The sequence below is a fragment of the Palaemon carinicauda genome, chromosome 34 (genome assembly GCF_036898095.1).
Source record: "Palaemon carinicauda isolate YSFRI2023 chromosome 34, ASM3689809v2, whole genome shotgun sequence".
Classification (NCBI taxonomy): Eukaryota; Metazoa; Arthropoda; class Malacostraca; order Decapoda; family Palaemonidae; genus Palaemon; species Palaemon carinicauda.
The window spans coordinates 50284828-50306098 of record NC_090758.1 but is presented as its reverse complement, the minus strand read 5'-3'; the positions used below and the strand labels follow the sequence as shown (position 1 = coordinate 50306098).

General features: G+C 43.9%; 1 protein-coding gene and 1 pseudogene across 1 annotated transcript in view; both read left to right on the top strand.

The window, feature by feature from the left end:
* Window positions 1-21271, top strand: part of LOC137626435 (uncharacterized) — a 423533-nt gene that overhangs the window by 140829 nt on the left and 261433 nt on the right. The window lies entirely within an intron of this gene.
* Window positions 1-21271, top strand: part of LOC137626902 (DNA-directed RNA polymerase III subunit RPC5-like) — a 112589-nt pseudogene that overhangs the window by 68471 nt on the left and 22847 nt on the right.

The following is a 21271-nucleotide window of genomic DNA, read 5'->3' as shown; positions in this document are numbered from 1 at the left end:
CATTTGCAATGGTTAAACATGTACATTTTAATACAAAGTTATTTATTTTAAGTATTATTAATAGAATATGGCATGATCATAGTTACCCAAGTGTTTGGGAACTAGCCATTATTTTAGCCTTTTTAAAACCCGGTAAGGACAAGTTTTTAGCAGCAAGCTATCGACCTATTGCATTGACTTCGTGTTTATGTAAAATCATGGAGAAGATGGTCAATGTAAGGTTGATGTGGTACCTTGAAAAGAAGGGTATTTTATCACCGATTCAATGTGGATTCAGAAAAATGCACTCAACAACTGTTGTGGTAATAAGACTTGAGTCCTCTATTTGTGAAGCCTTTGCTTCCAAACAGCACCATGTGACAGTTTTTTTCGACCTTGAAAAGGCATATGATACCACATGGAGATATAGTATACTTGAAACAATTCATGAACTAGGATTAAAAGGAGAACTACCACTATTTATTCAGTCATTTCTTTCACATAGAGTTTTTCAAGTGAGAGTGGGGGAAACTATCAGAGAGTAAGTGTCAGGAAGAAGGAGTTCCTCAGGGGAGTGTGCTGAGTGTAACCCTGTTTGCACTAGCAATTAATGGTATATCCTCAGTCATTCCCTGGGATGTTCTCTCAACACTATTTGTGGATGATCTCTCAATATCATTTGCTGGCATTAGAATGGCAATGGTTGAGAGAAAAATCAACTCTCTATTGATAAAATTATCCAGTGGGCTGACATGAATGGATTTAAGTTCTCGACAAGTAAAACTACCATTGTCCATTTTTGTCGTATCCGGGGAGTACATCCAGACCCGGATATATACATTAAAGGTCAACGGATACCATGTGTAAGTGAAGCTAAATTTTTAGGTTTGATATTTGATTGTAGGCTTACATGGGTTTCTCACTTAAAAGCTTTAAAAGCTAAATGTGTTGAAGCTCTGAATATATTAAAAGTATTGTCCCATACATCATGGGGGCTGACCGCAATACTATTTTAAAATTATACAAGGCCTTGATTTTTTCCAAAATTAGTTATGGATGTGAAATATATTCTTCAGCCACCCCAAGCCGGTTAAAAATATTAGACTCGATACATCATGCAGGTATTAGATTGTCTACAGGAGCTTTTAAAACCTCGCCTATCCCAAGTGTCCTTGTTGATGCTGGAGAGTTACCTCTAGACCTCTACCGAATGTCTTCCATTATTCAGTATTGGTTTAGATTGCAAAGACTCCCTAACTCTCTAGCCTTTCAGACTGCAAGCCTTGTAAGACATGCATCATACTTTGAGTTGCACCCAAAATCTCCTCAACCTAATGGCTTTCGGGTGAAACGATTATTAAATAGTCTGGATATAATTAGAAGTAAGGTACTTCCATTCAAGGTATCATCAACGCCTCCATGGAAATTACCAGAGATATCTTTTTGTAAATATTTTATTGGAGATAAGAAGAATATGTCAGACCTAGAAGCCAGGTCTCTTTTTAATGAACATGTTAAAGAACATAGAGGATCAACTTTTATCTATACTGATGGCTCCAAATCTGATGCTGGCATTGGATTTGGAGTACATAGTAATGGTTTTAATTGTAGAGGTGCACTTCCTCTGACCGTTTCCATATTTACTGCCGAACTGTATGGCATATTAACCGCTATTGAGAAAATAGCGTTGGAGAAGGAGGGTAATTTCACAATTTTTAGTGATGCAAGGAGTGTTCTTCAAGCTATAGAAGTTTTTAATTCTAATAACCCTCTAGTTTTAAAGATTTTAGAATGGCTTTTTATTATTGGACGGAGAGGTATAACAGTTCGGTTTTGTTGGGTTCCAGCACATGTAGGTGTGTCTGGGAATGAGAAGGCAGATTCACTGGCTAAGAAGGCTGCATCTGAGTTGCTGCCAAGAAGGTATCCCATTCCCTGTAATGATTTCTTACCTGACATCAAGAAATTGGTTTGCAATAAATGGCAACAGCAATGGGATAGCCTAGATGGGAATAAAATGCGAGAGGTAACAAATGTCATATCTCCTTGGAGGTATGATATGATGCCCCGAAAATGGGAGACGTCTCTTTGTCGTCTCCGTATTGGTCACACTCGGTTGACACAAAAGTTTCTGCTGAAGGGCCAACACCAACCGTATTGTGACGACTGTTTAGTACCTCTAACAGTGAGGCATTTGTTGACCAAATGCCCCAATTATGACAACTTAAGGAATAGATATATGTTTGAGGCTCGAGGTGAGGGTGGCAGGTTCATCCTTGCCAAGATCCTTGGAAATGATGTGTCCTACTATGCAAGTGGCATTTTTAGATTTATTTCAGAAGCAGGTCTTCTGAAAACTATTTAACTTTTATGACATTCAACTTTTATGATTTTAATTGAATACTCTTTTATTTTTCAATATTAAACTTACCCGATAATCATGTAGCTGTCAACTCCGTTGCCCGACAGAATTCTATGGAGGGATACGCCAGCTATCGCAATACTAGAAGGGGGTGTACTTACCAGCGCCACCTGTGGCCAGGTACTCAAGTACTTCTTGTTGACACCTCCTCAATTATTCCTCTGTCGTGCTTCCGGCAAGACGTTCTGGGATACGCTTATGTTCTTGGAGTATTTTCACGACTTTGGTGAAGTATTTCTCTTTGATTTCGGCTGTCGCTTTACTGGAAACTTCTATATTAGCTTAGTTAGCTTTTGGAATTAATTTGATTAATTATGGTGACGAAGAGAGTATGAACTCTCTTTCACCTTTAAATGGCCGACCCTTCCCTTAGACGGAAGTGTTGGTGTCTAAGAGAGTATAGACTCTCTTTCTTAATTTTGCTTGACAAAAGTTATAGATTTATTTTATATCTCTCCGCCTCTTATAGGCCTCTTCGATTAACTTCCTTTTTTTTTATAAACTTATTAAAATTAATTTTTATATTTGTTTATTTTTGACCTTCCTAATAGTAGGCGGTCTTTTCTTAGTACCGAAGTTAATTAACATTGAGCCCGTCATTTCGGTTTTACCTGTTAACATATTATGCTATTAATGTCTTTGAAAGAATTTCTTTGATAGTCTAGTACTGTTTCAAAGTTGAACTAACGTTTTGTTTTGTCTCTGCAGTTGTTGACGTTCAGAACGTTCAACTTGCACTCTATCGTTACGATAGAGAAAGAATTTTCACGGTTTCACATTGCAGTAAGAGTAACCGTGTCTAGCGTTTTGTTCATTCTTTCTTAACTTAATGGTTTTAATCCTAATAAAGGAACTTTTCATTTTGGGAAATATTTCAGTTTTTTCCTTTAACAATAATATGTTTTAACGATATATGATTGGGCTCTTCTCTCAGGTTCTAAGTCAAGAGAGAGAGAGAGAGAGAGAGAGAGAGAGAGAGAGAGAGAGAGAGAGAGAGAGAGAGAGAGAGAGAGAGAGAGAGAGAGAGATAGAGACAGAGACGGAGGGAGAAAGAGTAAACGTTTCATTCAAGCCTGCCAGGCGTACGAGTAACGTTGTTATCGTTTTTTGCTCTTCTCCCTAGTCTCTTTAGGGGAAGAAAGTAAACGTTTCTAGAGTGATCTAGTGTTTAGTCTCTTTCCAGCCACTGAATTATTTATCTTTCATTAGATTTTTCTGTTACATTGTAATTCTGTTTTCGCAATTACTAACTTTTGTGAAAGGATAGAATTGCGTGTTTCAGGTACAAACCACTTAAAGTTTCGAGTTCAGTGAAATAAGTGCAAACAGAAAATCAAAGTGATAAGTGATTAGCGCAAAGTGTGTCAGTGTTGTGCGTGAGGGTACTTCTGTGCGCGCCAGTCGTTCTCCCAGTCCGGGACCTCTTGCAAGCTCCCAAGCCCAGGGGAGAAGCAATGTCGAAGGACAAAAGGGTGCAGCAGGCCTTGATCGGCGCACAGAAGTATCCTCGGTGGTTGTGGGCGTGTCTTACTGAGACCGTCACTCCCACCCGCAGACGATTGAGCCCTTATTTTGCTCGTCTGCAGAAGAAATTTAGGGGAGAAAACGCTGGTCTCAGGTCTCAATACCTCTTAAACATAAAGTCCAGACCTATGCCAGACGTACGAAGTTAGAGTTCAACAACCCGGATGCAGTCTTTGGGTTAGCTCTGACTCTCCTCAGTCATCAGTTGAATGCACTCCGCCTAAGAGGAGTAAGGTTCTGCCGCAACAGATCTCTGCTGTTAAGGCTTTACCTCAGCAGACCTTAGTGTCTGCCGACCCCAAGTTGACTCTACTGCAGTCCATGCAGTCACAACTTTCGGTCTTGATGCGTGAGTGTAGGGCTGAGAGTGTTGCGCCTCCTCCTCCGCCTACACTCCCTCCGCCTGCGCTCGCTCCGCCTGATCGCAGTACCACCTGCCAGGCGTACGATGTTGAGCCACGTTCTGAGTTGGCTGTTCCCAGTGGTGCTCAGCCTTCGCCTTCTTTAAGGCAACCTTTACAATGGGATCAGGAGGATTATACCTCTCTTCCTCCGCCTGCGCTCGCTCCGCCTGATCGCAGTACCACCTGCCAGGCGTACGATGTTGAGCCACGTTCTGAGTTGGCTGTTCCCAGTGGTGCTCAGCCTCCGCCTTCTTTAAGGCAACCTTTACAGTGGGATCAGGAGGATTATACCTCTCTTCCTCCGCCTCCACTTGCTGCTCCACCAGTGATGCAACACTCGGTTGAGGTACAACAACCTCTCCCGTCCTTGAGTCAGTCTCCTCAGCTCTCGCTGCAGCGAGCTCAACCCTCCACAAGGCAAGCACCACTACACCTTAGCCTTGCGCCTCAGGAGCCTCAGCTTGCGAGACATTTACCTTGTTCTGCGCAGCCTCTACCTCATCGCGCTCCGCTCACACCACAGGAACAGGAACTTGCTACTCCGCTTCCGCCAACCGCTCAGCAAGCGCAACCCTTGGGTTCAGCCACTCATGCCAGGAGTCAGCCTCCTCCACCCATGCGCCTACCTTCTGCTACTTCCTTTGATCAGCCTTTGCAGACTGAGCCTCAGGTGTTCCCTCAACAGAGTCTTGAAGAGGAAACCTCAACTATTGTTGTTCCAGCTCGTTCTGACTCTGCTGTTCAGCATACCTTACCTCCATTTTCAAACCTTATGATAATGGAGGTTATTTGTATTACTTATAAAAATATATTTGTATTCCTTGCAATATGTTTTTAACAATATCGCAGAATATGGCAAAAAATATGAATCATGAGTTATGAATGTAAGGTAAATATTATGTTGATATTTTAACCCCATGCAAGCATGCATAAAGCACTCTAGCACTGGTCATGGAATTTCTGAGAAATGTTAAACGCCATGCACACGCTCTGCTTACCTTACAGCATGCTCTACATACAGCATGCTCTGCTTACAGCATGCTCTGCATACTACATGCTCTGCATACAGCATGCTCTGCATTCAGCATGCTCTGCATACAACATGCTCTACATACAGCATGCTCTGCATACAGCATGCTCTGCATACAACATGCTCTGCATACAGCATGCTCTGCATTCAGCATGCTCTGCATACAACATGCTCTGCATTCAGCATGCTCTGACATTCAGCATGCTCTGCATACAGCATACTCTGCATACAACATGCTCTGCATACCTTACCGCATGCTTCTCAGTCACACATCTTTGGTTGTTGCCAACTCACTAGACTGTCAAGCAGTTTCATAACGTTGCCTTCTAGTCTGCTGCTTTTGCACCAGTGAACCCTCACTGAGAGAACTTAGCTTTTCTAGGATATGGTCCCTGTAGATGAGAAAGTTCTTTTCTCCCTCCTTCTGATATTCCCTTGAGGACTCTGTCATTTGGAGGGAGCCTTTAGCTGCATAGCCTCCTATGGACTTTTATTTAAGCGTAACATGCTTTCAGGGAAGGTAATGGTTCCACTTCAGTCGCTAATCCCGTCTGTTACCACACCTGCTCCCATAGACCTTGAGCTGTGTTGCAAGACATGCAGTCCAAGCTTAGTCCTTGTTAGAGGATTTTTTGTTTACGGAGTCAATGTGTCACGGGGAAGACGTTCAACAACCAACAGAAGTGACTTGTTGTGACGCAGTGCGGCAACCTCAGCAACCCGATAAGGAGTTGTCTGTACGACCCAGACAGTCTAGACAGATTCGGGTTGTCACTGTACTTCCTCGCTTGCCCATGATTGACAGTTCACAGACTGTGCAGCAGTACCATGATCTTGTGTCCGGCTCCGTCAGACGACTGGCTTTTAAGAGCTCCCACAAGTCGTCGCTGTCTGGAGATTTTCAAATGGACTATGGATCTGACCAAGGAACTGGGCCTCCTGGTCAATTTTGAGGAGTCTCAGCTCGTTCCATCCCAGACCATTGTCTCCTTGGGTATGGATCTTCAGAGTCGAGCTTTTCGGACTTTTCCGTCGGCCCCAAGGATCTTCCAAGCCCTAGAATGCATCCAAAGCATGCTGAGAAGGAACCGATGCTCAGTCAGGTAGTGGATGAGTCTAACAGGGACACTTTCATCGCTGGCCCTGTTCATCGTGTTAGGGAGACTCCACCTCCCCCCCCTTCAGTATCATCTAGCTGCTCACTGGATAAAGGACATGACGCTAGAGACGGTCTCAGTTCCTGTTTCCGAAGAGAGGAGGTCTTCTCTCGCGTGGTGTAAGAACAGCTTTCTTCTCAAGGAAGTCTACCTTTGGCTGTTCAGAAACACGACCGCCGTCTCCTCTCGGACGCATCAGACACGGGCTGGGGTGCGACTTTGGACGGACAAGAATGCTCGGGAACATGGAATCAGGAGCAAAGGACACTTCACATCAATTGCAAGGAGTTGTTGGCGTTTATTCTGGCCTTGATAAACTTCAAGTCCCTCCAGCTTAACAAAGTGGTGGAGGTGGACTCTGACAACACCACAGCCCTGGCTTACATCTTCAAGCAGGGAGGGACTCTTTCGTGGAAGTTGTTCTAGATTGCAAGGGACCTACTCATCTGGTCTAAAGATCGAAAGCTAACTGGTAACGAGGTTCATTCAGGGCGGTATGAATGTCATGGCAGATCACCTCAGACGGAAGGGTCAGGTCATCCCCACAGAGTGGACCCTTCTCGAGAATGTTTGCAACAGACTTTGGGCCCTGTGGGGTCAGCCAACCATAGATCTGTTCACTACCTCGATAACCTAGAGACTCCTGTTGTATTGTTCTCCGATTCCAGACCCAGCAGCAGTTCACGTGGATGCTTTTCTGCTGGATTGGTTCCATCTCGACCTGTATGCATTCCCGCCGTTCAAGATTGTCAACAGGGTACTTCAGAAGTTCTCCTCTCACAAAGGGACACGGCTGACGTTGGTTGGCTCCGCTCTGGTCCGCGAGAGAATGGTTCTTAGAGGTACTGCAATGGCTGGTCGACATTCCCAGGACTCTTCCTCTAGGAGTGAACCTTCTAAGTCTACCTCACGTAAAGAAGGTACACCCAATCCTCCACGCTCTTCGTCTGACTGCCTTCAGACTTTCGAAAGACTCTCAAGAGCTAGGGGCTTTTCGAAGGAGGCAGCCAGAACGATTGCCAAAGCAAGGAGTACATCCACTCTCAGAATCTGTCAGTCTCAAGGGGAAGTCTTCCGTAGCTGGTACAAGACCAATGCAGTTTCCTCAACCAGTACCACTGTAACCCAGATTGCTGACTTCCTGTTATATCTAAGGAAAGTAAGATCCCTTTCAGCTCCTACGATCAAGGGTTACAGAAGTATGTTGGCAGCGGTTTTCCGCCACAGAGGCTTGGATCTTTCCACCAACAAAGATCTACAGGACCTCCCTAGGTCTTTTGAGACCTCAAAGGAACGTCGGTTGTCCACTCCAGGCTGGAATCTAGACGTGGTCCTAAGGTTCCTTATGTCATCAAGATTTGAACCTCTCCAATCAGCCTCTTTTTAGGACCTCACATTAAAAACTCTTTTCCTCGTGTGCTTGACAACAGCTAAAAGAGTAAGTGAGATCCACGCCTTCAGCAGGATCATTGTTTTCACATCTGAAACGGCTACATGTTCCTTGCAGCTCGGTTTTTGCTAAACGAGCTTCCTTCACGTCCTTGGCCTAAGTCGTTCGAGATCCCAAGCCTGTCCAACTTGGTGGGGAATGATCTGAAGAGAGTACTTTGCCCAGTTAGAGCTCTTAGGTACTATCTAAAAAGGTCTTAACCTTTACAAGGACAATCAGAAGCCTTATAGTGTGCTATCAAGAAACCTTCTTTTCCAAGTTCTAAGAACTCAGTTTCTTACTATTCAGGCTTCTGATTAGAGAAACACATTCTCATCTGAAGGAAGAAGACCTTGCTTTGCTGAAGGTAAGGACACATGAAGTGGGAGCTGTGGCTACTTCAGTGGCCTTCAAACAGAACCATTCTCTGCAGAGTGTTATGGATGCAACCTATTGGAGAAGCAAGTCAGTGTTCGCATCATTCTATCTCAAAGATGTCCAGTCTCTTTACGAGTACTGCTACACCCTGGGACCATTCGTGGCAACGAATGCAGTAGTAGGCGAGGGCTCAGCCACTACATTCCCATAATCCCATAACCTTTTAACCTTTCTCTTGAATACTTTTTATGGGTTGTACGGTCGGCTAAGAAGCCTTCCACATCCTTGTTGATTTGGCGGGTGGTCAATTCTTTCTTGAGAAGCGCCGAGGTTAAAGGTTGTGATGAGGTTCTTTAGTATGGGTTGCAGCCCTGTATACTTTAGCACCTTTGAGTTGATTCAGCCTCCCAAGAGGAACGCTGCGCTCAGTAAGGAAGACGATCTTATTAAAGGCAGAGTAACGGTTCAAGTCGACTTCCTTACCAGGTACTTATTATTTCATTGTTATTGTGGATAACTGATTATATGAAATACGGGATACTTAGCTATCCTTTAGTCTTGTACACTGGTTTTTCACCCACCCCCCTGGGTGTGAATCAGCTACATGATTATCGGGTAAGTTTAATATTGAAAAATGTTATTTTTATTAGTAAAATAAATTTTTGAATATACTTACCCGATAATCATGATTTAATCGACCCTCCCTTCCTCCCCATAGAGAACCAGTGGACCGAGGAATAATTGAGGAGGTGTCAACAAGAAGTACTTGAGTACCTGGCCACAGGTGGCGCTGGTAAGTACACCCCCTTCTAGTATTGCGATAGCTGGCGTATCCCTCCATAGAATTCTGTCGGGCAACGGAGTTGACAGCTACATGATTATCGGGTAAGTATATTCAAAAATTTATTTTACTAATAAAAATAACATTTTTCAATTTTATTTTATTTTTTATTTTTTTTATGCATAAATTAAATGTTACCGGCGTCAATGACCTTAGATGTCAGGATGCCTGAAAACTTTAAATCAATCAATCAAAGGAGACAGCTGAGGCTATCGCTTAAACAAAGGACCTTTGCCTCAAGGTTTTGCAACCCAAATAAGATGTTTTATGGAGTGGTGTAGAGCTAAAGCTGGCTCTTCATTTGGTATCTCTAAGAAAAGTGGCCTATTTCTTCTTAGACCTTAGAAGAAAACATTTTTTCCTCCTCGACCATCAAAGGTACAGGAGTATGCGGACAGCTTTCTTCAGACGCAGAAGATTGGATCTATCAAATAAAGACCTTATAGATCTTCTCAGATCATTTGAGATGACTTGGAAGCGTCAACAAGATTCGCCAGCCTGAAATTTAGGGGTCGTTTCTGGAATTTCGCGGTAGTGACAGATCCGAGCCTTTTCACTTAGTTTTTTTTTTAAGGCCTAACTTTGGAGACTTTCTGAGTAAGTCTACCATAGTTGAGAGTCAGTGAAGTTCACTCGTTTAGCAAGAACATGGACTTCACAATGGTTAAGCCATAGGCACCCTGCAACCTGGATTCTTGGTCGTTAACAAATGTCCTTCTCATCCATGGCCTAAATCTTTCGGGATCACTATCCTCTCGAATTTGGTTTGTGAAGGGCTGAGAAGAGTTTTTTGCCTGGTTAAAACGATGAAGTTTTATCAGGACAGGACCAAAGAAGTTAAGAGTCTATTCATGACTCTTTGGTGCACGGTCAAGAAGCCTGCGCTATCTATGTCTAAAACGCTCTATCATCTCGTATAGACTTTAATTACAAAGGTTCTTTCACACTGTTGTGTGACGGATCATAAGATGTCGAAAGAGTAAAGACTTATGAAGTTAGAGCTGTAGGAGCTTCTGTAACTTTTAAACTAAACTGTTCTCTGCAAAGCATCGCGTATACAGCCTTGTGAAGGGGTAATCCTGTATTCGCCTTGCATTACTTATACCGTATCCAGTCTCTTTATGAGGACGTCTACATTTTGGGATCACTCGTAACGACGAGTGCAGTAGTAGGTGAAACATCCACCACTACATTTCCCTAATTTCCTAGTACCCCTGTTCTTCTCTTGGAACTGGTCTATATGTTTTTTGTGATTGTACGTGAAGATTGGTTGGTAATCTTCCACAATCTTTGATCTAGTCAGGTGGTCATTTTGTTCCTAGAGAGCACCCGGAACAAGGGTATTAGTTGAGGTCCTGTCATGTTATAGGTTATTGAACCGTTTGACAGCTCCTAGAGATCATCAGCCCCCTGGGAGGACCGCTGGATCTTCTAAGGATAGCAGACAAAATGAGGCAGAGCATTGCTGTCAGCTTCCTTATCAGGTGAGAACCTCTTAAGTTGTTTATGTAACTCTTAAGTGAATTTCCAATTTTGTAGCTGTCTCTGACCCGCCACCAAGGGTGTCAATCAGCTATTCTTATATAACCAGCGGGTAAGTTTTATATTTAAAAATGATATTTTCATAATAAAATAAATTTTTGAATATACTTACCCGCTGGTTATATAAGTTAAAAACCTACCCTCCTCCCCTCTAGAGACCATGGGGCATGGAAAATCTGAAGTGGTTTGGTATAGTTCTACCTGTAGTACTGCGGGGGCGCTAGTGTACACTTGGCATATCTGCGATAAGCCGCGCGAGATTTTGAATTTCTTGCCGGGCGTCCAGGGACTTTAGCCATTCTTATACAGTGGTACCTCTACATACGAATTTAATCCGTTCCAGAACCAACTTCGGATGTAGAAAATGTTCGAATGTTGAAACGAATTTTCCCATAAGAATACATTGAAATAGGATTAATCCGTGGTTGAGCCCAAAAACCTATGATACCTTCTTAATAAACTACTACACATAATTTCCCATGAGAATAATGCACACTAAATTAGATAATAGACATGTAAAAAAGAATTAGCAAAAAATGATAAATAAGAAACTGGTTTTTAGCGTCACTTTACCTTAGAAACTCCAGCGCAGGTGTTGTTGGTCTTGCTACGCAGAGAGGAGACGGACGGGCGGCGAGGAGCTAGAGAGGTTAACAACGATAAACGTACACTACCGTAACTTATTCTAACTTACACTAAGTGAACTTTAACATAACTTAGCTTATTTTTTTTTTTATATATATTTTATGTTTTTAAATATTTAACTTAGCCGGTGAATATATAATAGCTGAGCCTCCGGTGGCTCGACAGAAAAACACACAAAAACTCGCGAGCGATCGCTATGAAGGTTGCGGGTGTGCCCACTAGTGCCAACTATCGGCCAGATACCGCATATACATGTAAACAGACCCAATTTTTCTCTGTCGGTCTGATCGACAAGACGTACCATTACTCGCTGTTAACCTGGAGTTTTTCAACAGTTAATGATTTGTTTATATGCGACCTTACCTATTCCTCCCCTAATCCGAGAGTAGGCGGTCCTAACTTGGAAACCGAAGTTAAACAACGTTGAGCCCTTTCAATCGTAAATAACTTTTACAGAGCAAATGATTTAAAACTTATTAAATGAATATTTTTTAGTAGATATTTTATGAAAGATTTTCTTTGAATAGTCTTCGTACTGTTTCAAAGATGAACTAACGTTTAGTTTATTTATGCTACGCAGTTTGCGCTCTATCGTTACGATAGAGAGAGAGAGAATCACGGTTTCACTTTGCAGAAAGAGTAAATCGATTCTGACGTTTTGTTCATTCTTCTTTCAAACTTAAATGTTTTAAATACTAATTTAAAGGAACTTGTTAATTTTCAATTTCTTAGTCCTTTCAGTTTTTTCCTTTGGTCAAATAACTTGTTTATTGACGAAAGGTAAGTGGGCTTTTCTCTTCGGTGCGAAATCAAGAGAGAGAGAGAGAGAGAGAGAGAGAGAGAGAGGAAGAGAGAACGTTCCGATCTTTATTCTCGTCCCAAGCGAGTAACGTTGTTCTCGAGTCAGTTTTTTTTACTCTCGTCCCTAGTCTCTGTACGGGGAGAAAGGATAAAACGTTTTTAGTTTTTATTCTCGTCCCAAGGCACTGTACGGTGAGAGATTGAAAACGTAGTTTTGAATGAACTAGTGTTTAGTCTCCTCCCCAGCCACTGATCTTTTTATCTTAATATATGTTTACTGTTTTTTGCTTGTATTAATGTGCTTACATTATACGACTTATTTCGCAATTATAACCTTTTGATGAGGGTAGAATTGCGTGCTTCAGGTAGAAATCAGTTTTATTCATGCCTAATGTGAATTGTTGAAAAATTCGATTTCAGTGAAGTAAGTGCAAAACAGAAAATCGTAGTGATAAAGTGATAATTGCGCAAAGTGTTATCAGTGTTGCGACCGAGGGTTCGTCTGTTCGTGCCTGTCGTTCGCCTAGTCCGAGACCTCTTGCAAGCTCCCAAGCCCAGGGGAGAAGTAATGTCGTACGACTTATGGGTTCGAGAGGCCTTGATCAGCGAACAGACGTTCCCTCTATGGTTTCAGGCGTGTCTCATCAAGACCGCCCCTACCATAAGACGAGCGAGACGATTTTCTCCTCGTCATCCGAAGGCTTTTCGCGTAAGAAACCGTGGAGCAAGGTTTCGAGGCCCTTAAAGCGAAAGTCAGTCCTTTCAGGACAGGTCCAGCGTCCTGGTTGTAGCCATTGGGACAGCTCTGACCCTATGCAGTCATCGGAAGACTGCTTGCCGCCTAAACAAAAGCGTAACACAGGCTCCGAGAGTCTTTTTGTAGGCAAGGTTTTGCAGTCACAGACGTTACCCTCGTCTCTTACCGCACCCATTCCCGTTGATCCTAAATGGGTTGTACGGCAAGACATGCAGAATAAGCTTGCCTCTCTTATGGAGGACTATTCTGCTGAGCAGGTTCACGATGATCCTCGCCGCTTAGCTGATCGAGATCCTGGCCGTCAGCCGCCCAAACGAGCCTTTGCTCGTCCTGTTGACATTGACGTTACAAAGTCACGTCAATCGTGTTTTGTAGAGCCTCACTCGATGCAGTCCCGTGTTGACTCTCAGCCGCTTGTGGACGTTCAGCCGCTGCCGCTTGCTCTTGTTGACGTTCAGGACGTTCGCCAACCAGCATGGTTGACTTGTTTTGACGTTGAGCGTCAAGCACCGCAGTCAAGAGTTGTTTTGACTGCTCAGTCTAGGCAGTCAAGGCAGTCTCGAGTTGACGTCGAGCGTCCTCCCGCACCTGTTGTTGTTGCTGGTCAGTCCTTTAAGCAGTTACATGACATAGCGTCCTTGACTGCTACTGTTGCTCCTTTGGGTGTGGACTCTGCTTGTCAAGCATTGCCACCACGGCAGGTCTCTCCCTTGCTTGAGACTCGGCAATTGTCGGACAAGGTTCCTTCAGATGAGGAAGTTGCTGATCCCCCTCCTACTGATATTCCCTTGAGGACTCTGTCAGACGGAGAGGAGCCTAAAGCTGCTCAGCCCTCTATGGACTTTAAATAAATCATGCTGATTTTTAAGGATCTTTGTCCGGATCTTTTTGTAACTGCTGCTCCTCGTTCGCCTAAACGTCAGAGTTTACACTAGGCCTAGCTACTTCGAAGCCGTTGTTTTCTAAGCTAGTGCTCTCTCGCTCTTCTAAGAGAGCTTTACGTTTGCTAGGCGACTGGTTAATCACCAGGAGGAGTTTGGGGGAGACAGCCTTTGCTTTCCCTACTTTTAAGCTGGCTTATAGAGCGAGAGTCTGATATGACACGGGAGAAGTTCTCGGCTTGGGAGTTCCTGCCTCTGCCCAAATAGACTTCTCAAACCTCATAGACTCTCCCTGGCGCCTGGCCATGAGACGCTCCAAGATTTTATGGTCGGCTTCAGAGCTAGACCATCTCCTGTTAGGAGTTTTTTCGAGCGTTTGAAGTTTTGCTGTACAATTATGTCATGCATAAACAAGGCTATCAGGGATGGCTCCAATAATCTGACAGCCACGTTCTCTGCAGGAACAAGTCTATCAGGGATGGCTCCAATGATCTGGCAGCCATGTTCACTGCAGGAGTACGTAAGAGGCAAGTGCGCTCAATGTGTTCATTGTCAAGACAAACTTCACGATGAAGTCTACCAGGCTGTCTTGACAGCATTAATGGAAGGCGACTGGATGGTCTCTCTCGACCTTCAGGAGGCATACTTCCACATTCCTATACACCCGGATTCCCAACCGTTTCTGAGGTTTGTTTACAGGAATGTGGGGTACCAGTTTCGAGCCCTGTGCTTTGGCCTCAGTCCTGCTCCTCTCGTGTTTACGAGGCTCATGAGGATTGTGGCAAAATCCCTCCATCTATCGGGAATCCGAGCCTCCCTGTACTTGGACGACTGGCTTCTCAGAGCATCGTCCAGTCTTCGCGGTCTGCAGGATCTACATTGGACGTTGAGTCTGGCCAGGGAGTTGGGACTTTTGGTCAACCTAGAAAAGTCCCAACTGATCCCATCCCAGATTATTCTATATTTGGGGATGGAGATTCGCAGTCCAGTTTTTTCGGGCTTTTCCGTCTGCCACCCGAATAGAACAAGCCCTGCTCGAAGTCCAACTAATGCTGAAAAGAGAACGTTTGTTCAGTCAGGAGTTGGAACAGTCTCGTAGGGACTCTCTCATTCCTGGAGCAGTTTGTCTCGCTAGGGAGACTACACCTTCGGCCTCTCCAGTTCCATCTAGCCTCTCACTGGAACAAGGACAAGACGTTAGAGATGGTATCATTCCCAGTCTCCGAACCAGTAAAGGCATGCCTGAAATGGTGGGACAGCAATATCAGTCTGAGAGAGGGACTATCCCTAGCAGTCAAGAACCCAAACCACGTGTTGTTCTCAGACGCGTCGGATTTGGGTTGGGGTGCGACCGTGGACGGTCGGGAATGCTCGGGTCTGTGGACCTCAAGTCAGAAGAGCATGCACATCAACGGCAAGGAGCTATTAGCAGTCCACTTGGCCTTGATGAAATTCGAAAGCTTTCTTCGAAACTAAGTGGTAGAGGTCAACTCAGACAACACCACAGCTTTGGCTTACATCTCCAAGCAAGGAGGCACACACTCCTTCGCGCTGCTCGAGATCGCAAGGGACCTTCTCATATGGTCGAGGCATCTCCCTGTTGACGAGATTCATCCAGGGGGACTTGAACGTCTTGGCAGACTGTCTCAGTCGGAGGGGTCAGGTGATACCCACGGAATGGACCCTCCACAAGGACGTGGGCAAGAGTCTTTGGGCTACTTGGGGTCAACCCACCATAGACCTCTTTGCCTCCTCGTTGACCAAAAGGTTACCAATCTATTGCTCTCCAGTCCTAGATACAGAAGCAATCCACATAGACGCGTTTCTACTGGATTGGTCTCATCTGGACTTATATGCATTCCCACCATTCAAGATAGTCAACAAGGTACTGCAGAAGTTCGCCTCTCACGAAGGGACAGGGTTGACGTTGGTTGCTACCCTCTGGCCCGCGAGAGAGTGGTTCACCGAGGTACTTCAATGGCTGGTAGACATTCCAAGAAGTCTTCCTCTAAGGGTAGATCTCTTACGTCACCACGTAAAGAATGTTCATCAAAGCCTCCCCGCGCTTCGTCTGACTGCCTTCAGACTATCGAGAGACTCTCAAGAGCTCGAGGCTTTTCGAAGGAGGCAGCCAGTGCGATTGCGAGAGCTAGGAGAGCTTCTACCTTCAGAGTATACCAGTCGAAGTGGGAAGTCTTTCGAGATTGGTGCAAGCCAGCATCTATGTCCTCTTCCAGTACCTCTGTAGCCCAGTCGGAGATTTTCTTTTACATCTGAGAAATGTTCGCTCCCTCTCAGCTCCCACGATTTAGGGCTACAGGAGCATGTTGGCTTCGGTCTTTCGTCATAGAGGCTTAGATCTTTCCAACAATTAAGATCTCCAAGATCTCCTTAAGTCTTTCGAGACCTCTAAGGAACGTCGTTTGGCAACTCCTGGATGGAACTTAGACGTGGTCCTAAGGTTCCTCATGTCAGACAGGTTTGAGCCATTACATTCAGCCTCCCTGAAGGATCTCACCCTCAAGACGCTTTTCCTAGTGTGCTTGGCTTCGGCTAAAAGGGTCAGTGAAATTCATGCCTTCAGTAAGAACATCGGCTTTTCTACAGAAAAAGCCACATGATCACTTCAACTTGGTTTCCTGGCCAAAAATGAACTGCCTTCTCGTCCTTGGCCTAAGTCTTTTGATATACCTTGCCTGTCAGAGATCGTAGGCAACGAACTTGAAAGAGTGCTGTGTCCAGTTAGAGCTCTTAAGTTCTACTTAGCTCGTACTAAGTCCTTACGAGGTGGATCTGAGGCATTATGGTGCTCAGTTTAGAAACCATCATTGCCTATGTCAAAGACTGCTTTGTCATATTTTATCAGACTTTTAATACGAGAGGCTCATTCTCACTTGAATGAAAAAGACCGATGCTTGCTTAAGGTTAAGACGCACGAAATAAGAGCTATAGCAACTTCCGTGGCCTTTAAGCAAAATAAATCTCTGCAAAGTATTATGGACGCGACTGTTTGGAGAAGCAAATCGGTATTCGCGTCATTTTACTTAAAAGATGTCTAGACTCTTTACGAGGACTGCTACACACTGGGTCCATTCGTTACAGCGATGCAGTAGTGGGTAAGGGTTCTACCACTACATTCCCTTAATTCCAATATCCTTTTAATCTGCTCTTGAAATGTTTTTTTTAATTGGGTTGTACGGAAGGCTAAGAAGCCTTTCGCAGCATTTTTTGATTTGGTGGGTGGTCAAATGTCATTTCTTGAGAGCGCCCAGATTAGGGGTTTGATGAGGTCCTGTTGTATGGGTTGCAGCCCTTAATACTTCAGCTCCTGGGAGTCTTTCAGCATCCTAAGAGGATCGCTGGGCTTCGTGAGGAAGACAGACTAATAAGGCAGAGTAATCGTCTAAGTCAACTTCCTTACCAGGTACCTTTATATATTTGGGTTTTGTTATGATATAACTGTCAAAAACTCTAAGCATATACGCTGTAAACTTAATTAACTCTGGTCTCTACCCACCACCATGGGTGTGAATCAGCTATTATATATTCACCGGCTAAGTTAAATATTTAAAAATGATATTTTAATTATAAAATAAATTTTTGAATATACTTACCCGGTGAATATATAAATTAAAGGCCCCCCCTTCCTCCCCGAGAGAGACCCAGCGGGATGAGAAAAATTGGGTCTGTTTACATGTATATGCGGTATCTGGCCGATAGTTGGCGCTAGTGGGCACACCCGCAACCTTCATAGCGATCGCTCGCGAGTTTTTGTGTGTTTTTCTGTCGAGCCGCCGGAGGCTCAGCTATTATATATTCACCGGGTAAGTATATTCAAAAATTTATTTTATAATTAAAATATCATTTTCTTTTACATTTTCTTTTTTTCTTTTTGATGATTAATTTTAATCACTTTCACTCTCTACACTTAAAATTGATTGAATTTCTTTCGCTTCACTCTTTGCCATTTTCTTTGTTTCACTTTCTTCAGCTTCACTCTTTGCCATTTTCTTTGAATCACTTACATCCTCTTCATCACGAGTTTGCTTCGTAGTTTTTTAAAAGAAATTATCAGTAGATAGTTGCTTGGTATGGCTTTTCAGAATTTTTCGAAAGTGAGTTAGGCAAACATCATCGAACTGCGCAACTACACGACAAACCTGCAATTTTTTTGGGTGGTATTTGTCGATGAAGTCGACCACGTCTTGATATTTTCCTAACACCTCTTTTATATGCGCCAAACCTAACACATGTTCTACCTCCTCGATCCCTTCCTCGTCATCACTCATGTGCTCAGACATAGCATGGAGTTCCTTGAGCTCCTCTGTGGTAAGTTCGTCGTGATGTTCGGCGACGAGTTCTGTGATGTCATCTGCGTCGACCTCCAGACCCCATGGACTTGCCAAGGGAGACGATTTCCTCTACGTCTTCCGCTGCACCCACCACGGGATCAGGTTCGAGGTCAAAACCTTCGAAATCTCTGGGAGAAACTGCATCAGGCCACAGCTTCTTCCAGGCAGAATTGAGGGTCCGTTGAGTTAATCCCACCCAAGCCTGATCTATGATCTTCAAGCAGTGCACGATGTTGAAGTGGCCCCTCCAAAATTCACGCAAAGTTAAGTTGGTGCTTTGCGTGACATTAAAGCACTGCTTAAATAAGTGCTTGGTGTACAGCTTCTTAAGATTAGAGATGACTTGCTGGTCCATGGGCTGGAGGATAGAGGCAGTATTCGGTGGAAGATACAGCACCTTTATGAACTTAAATTCATCGAAGATATCATCTTCAAGTCCGGGGGGGGGGGGGGGGGGTGAGCGGGTGCATAGTCAAGGCATAGCAGGCACTTTAAAGGCAATTTCTGTTCATGAAGATACTTCTTCACGGAAGGGCCGAAAACTTGGTTAACCCATTGCACAAGGAACTGCCTAGTGACCCAGGCATTCGAGATGGATCGCCAGAAAACATGAAGCTGGTCCTTATCGACGTTGTGTGCCTTAAAGGCCCTAGGGTTCTCGGAATGGTAAACCAATAAGGGCTTGACTTTAAAGTCCCCGCTAGCGTTGGCACATAGGGCAAGAGTCAACCGATCCTTCATTGGCTTATGCCCAGGCAATTTCTTCTCTTCGGCGGTGATGTAGGTTCCACTGGGCATCTTCTTCCAAAACAGCCCGGTTTCATCACAATTAAACACTTGCTGCTCTACGTAGCCTTCTTCCAGCACGATCCTTTCAAAGTTCTGGACAAAGTCAGCTGCAGCCTTTGTGTCCGCACTAGCAGCCTCTCCATGGCAAACAACTGAATGAATCCCGGACCTTTTCTTAAATTTCTCAAACCAGCCACGAGATGCCTTGAAATCGTCTGAGGAAGGTTCGGTTGAACTCTCCCCAGCATCACCTTCAGAGCTCTCCTCCTTCAAGTCCGTAAAGATGGCGTGCGCCTTCTCGCAGATGACGGTTTCGGTGATGGTGTCGCCAACAATCTCTCTGTCCTTGATCCAGACTAGCAGAAGTCGTTCCATCTCTTCTATGATAGGGCTACGGCGTTTTGAAATAATGGTGATCCCCTTAGAAGGTTTCACTGCTTTAATAGCTTCCTTCTGTTTAAGGATTGTCGAGATCGTCGACATATTACGGCCATACTGTTTAGCAAGTTCACTCACGCGGACGCCACGCTCATGTTTTTCAATAATTTCCTGCTTTACGTCTAAAGAAAGCATTTCCTTCTTCCTTTTCTCACCACTACCACTACCACTTGCAAAACTAAGCCTTTTAGGACCCATACTTTACGTAAATTACCGTAAAAGGATGCACGTAAAAAATCACGATTAAAACATGGTTAATAGCAGAACGCACAGGGCACAACCGCAAGAAGCCGACGAGAACAGAGGACTGACCCAAGCCGTGCTAATTGAGGGTCCCTCCGAGGTCGAAGTGCTTCCTTCTATCGGCGGAAATAAAAAACACATCCGGCGCTATGAGCACCGACTACGCGTATGAGTATTGTTTACTTCGGGTGTCGAAAAAAAAATTCTGGTGTAGAGTAGGAACGTGTTCGAGTTGTATTTCGCGTGTCAAAAAATTTGGATACAACCGGTACGACGAAAATTGCTTACTTCGTGTGTCGAAATAAAATTCGGGTGTAGAGTAAAAAATTTGCTCGAATTTTACTTCGGATGTTGGAAAATTTGGATGCAGATACGTTCGGATGTAGAGCTTCCACTGTATAACCAGCGGGTAGGTATATTCAAAAATTTATTTTATTATGAAAATATAATTTTGCTATGGCCATGAACAGACTTAATCAAATTCACATGTTTAAGAGGAATACCATAATAATGCAGGACTCTCCACAAAATTGGCTGGTGCTCACTGTCAAAGGCTTTTTCGTAGTCCACAAATGCCATCAAAAGTTGATTTCTAAATTCTACTCATTGCTATACAACATGTGTCAAAAGGAAAATTTGGTCAGTACAATTTATACCTTTTCTAAATCCTGCTTGATATATGTTCTTAATATCACACCATTCTTCATAAATTGTGTGCTCTTTGTCTTAAGTCTTGAAAGCTGCAAATCAATTCCTACATTCAATTGCAAAGGTTTCTCTGTGCTCATCCTGTCGAAGCTTGGTTGTATCAAATCATAATTTCAATAGTTTTCTGTGGAATAAAAAGTTTTTTGGTAGAAACTAAGGTAAAGGTGTGCCTGATGCCAGGTCTGAAGGTCTTTTCTTATAAAATAAATTCTTTATATATTATGGTTAGTTATCAAAAAATTTCCAATATTTCAAATGATTATCTCTTGAACCATGTTTTAAAGTTATATGTTAAAGTTCCAGTAGGCTCTGCTGCTTCCTCCGGTCGCCTTGGATGACCGCGGAGGTAGCAGCAGTAGGGGATTCACCGTTATGAAGCTTCATGTGTGGTGGATAACGGGGGAGGGTGGGCTGTGGCACCCTAGCAGTATGAGCCAAACTCGATTGAGTCCCTTGTCAGGCTGGGAGGAACATAGAGAGGAAAGGTCCCCCTTTTTTTTTCATTTGTTTAATGTCGGCTACCCCCCAAAATTGGAAGAAGTGACTTGATGTTTGTATGTATGATGTTAAAGTTCTCTTTTTATTTGTGGAAAACTGAACGAAGATTATTGGGTAATCGTCCTTTATCTTGCAGCGGGTGTGGCCTCCTTCACAGAGCTGATTGAAGTGCTAGATCGAGGTAGCACCGCAGAATTCACGCTGTCAGTCCTGAAAGTCCTCCAGCAGGTGGCAGTGCTTGTGCAAGGGAACTGGGTCGTTAAGAGTGACCTCCTGTATCCAAAAGACAGCAGCTCGGAGACGGGAGTTTCAAACGAACTGATTCAACGGGGACGCGATTTTGTCGTAAGTGCTTTGGTTCTGTTATTGGGTTTTCAAGGTTCATTAGACTTGATTATAGATTTATAGATAAATATTCTTAACCTCCATTTTAGATTTATAGATAAATATTCT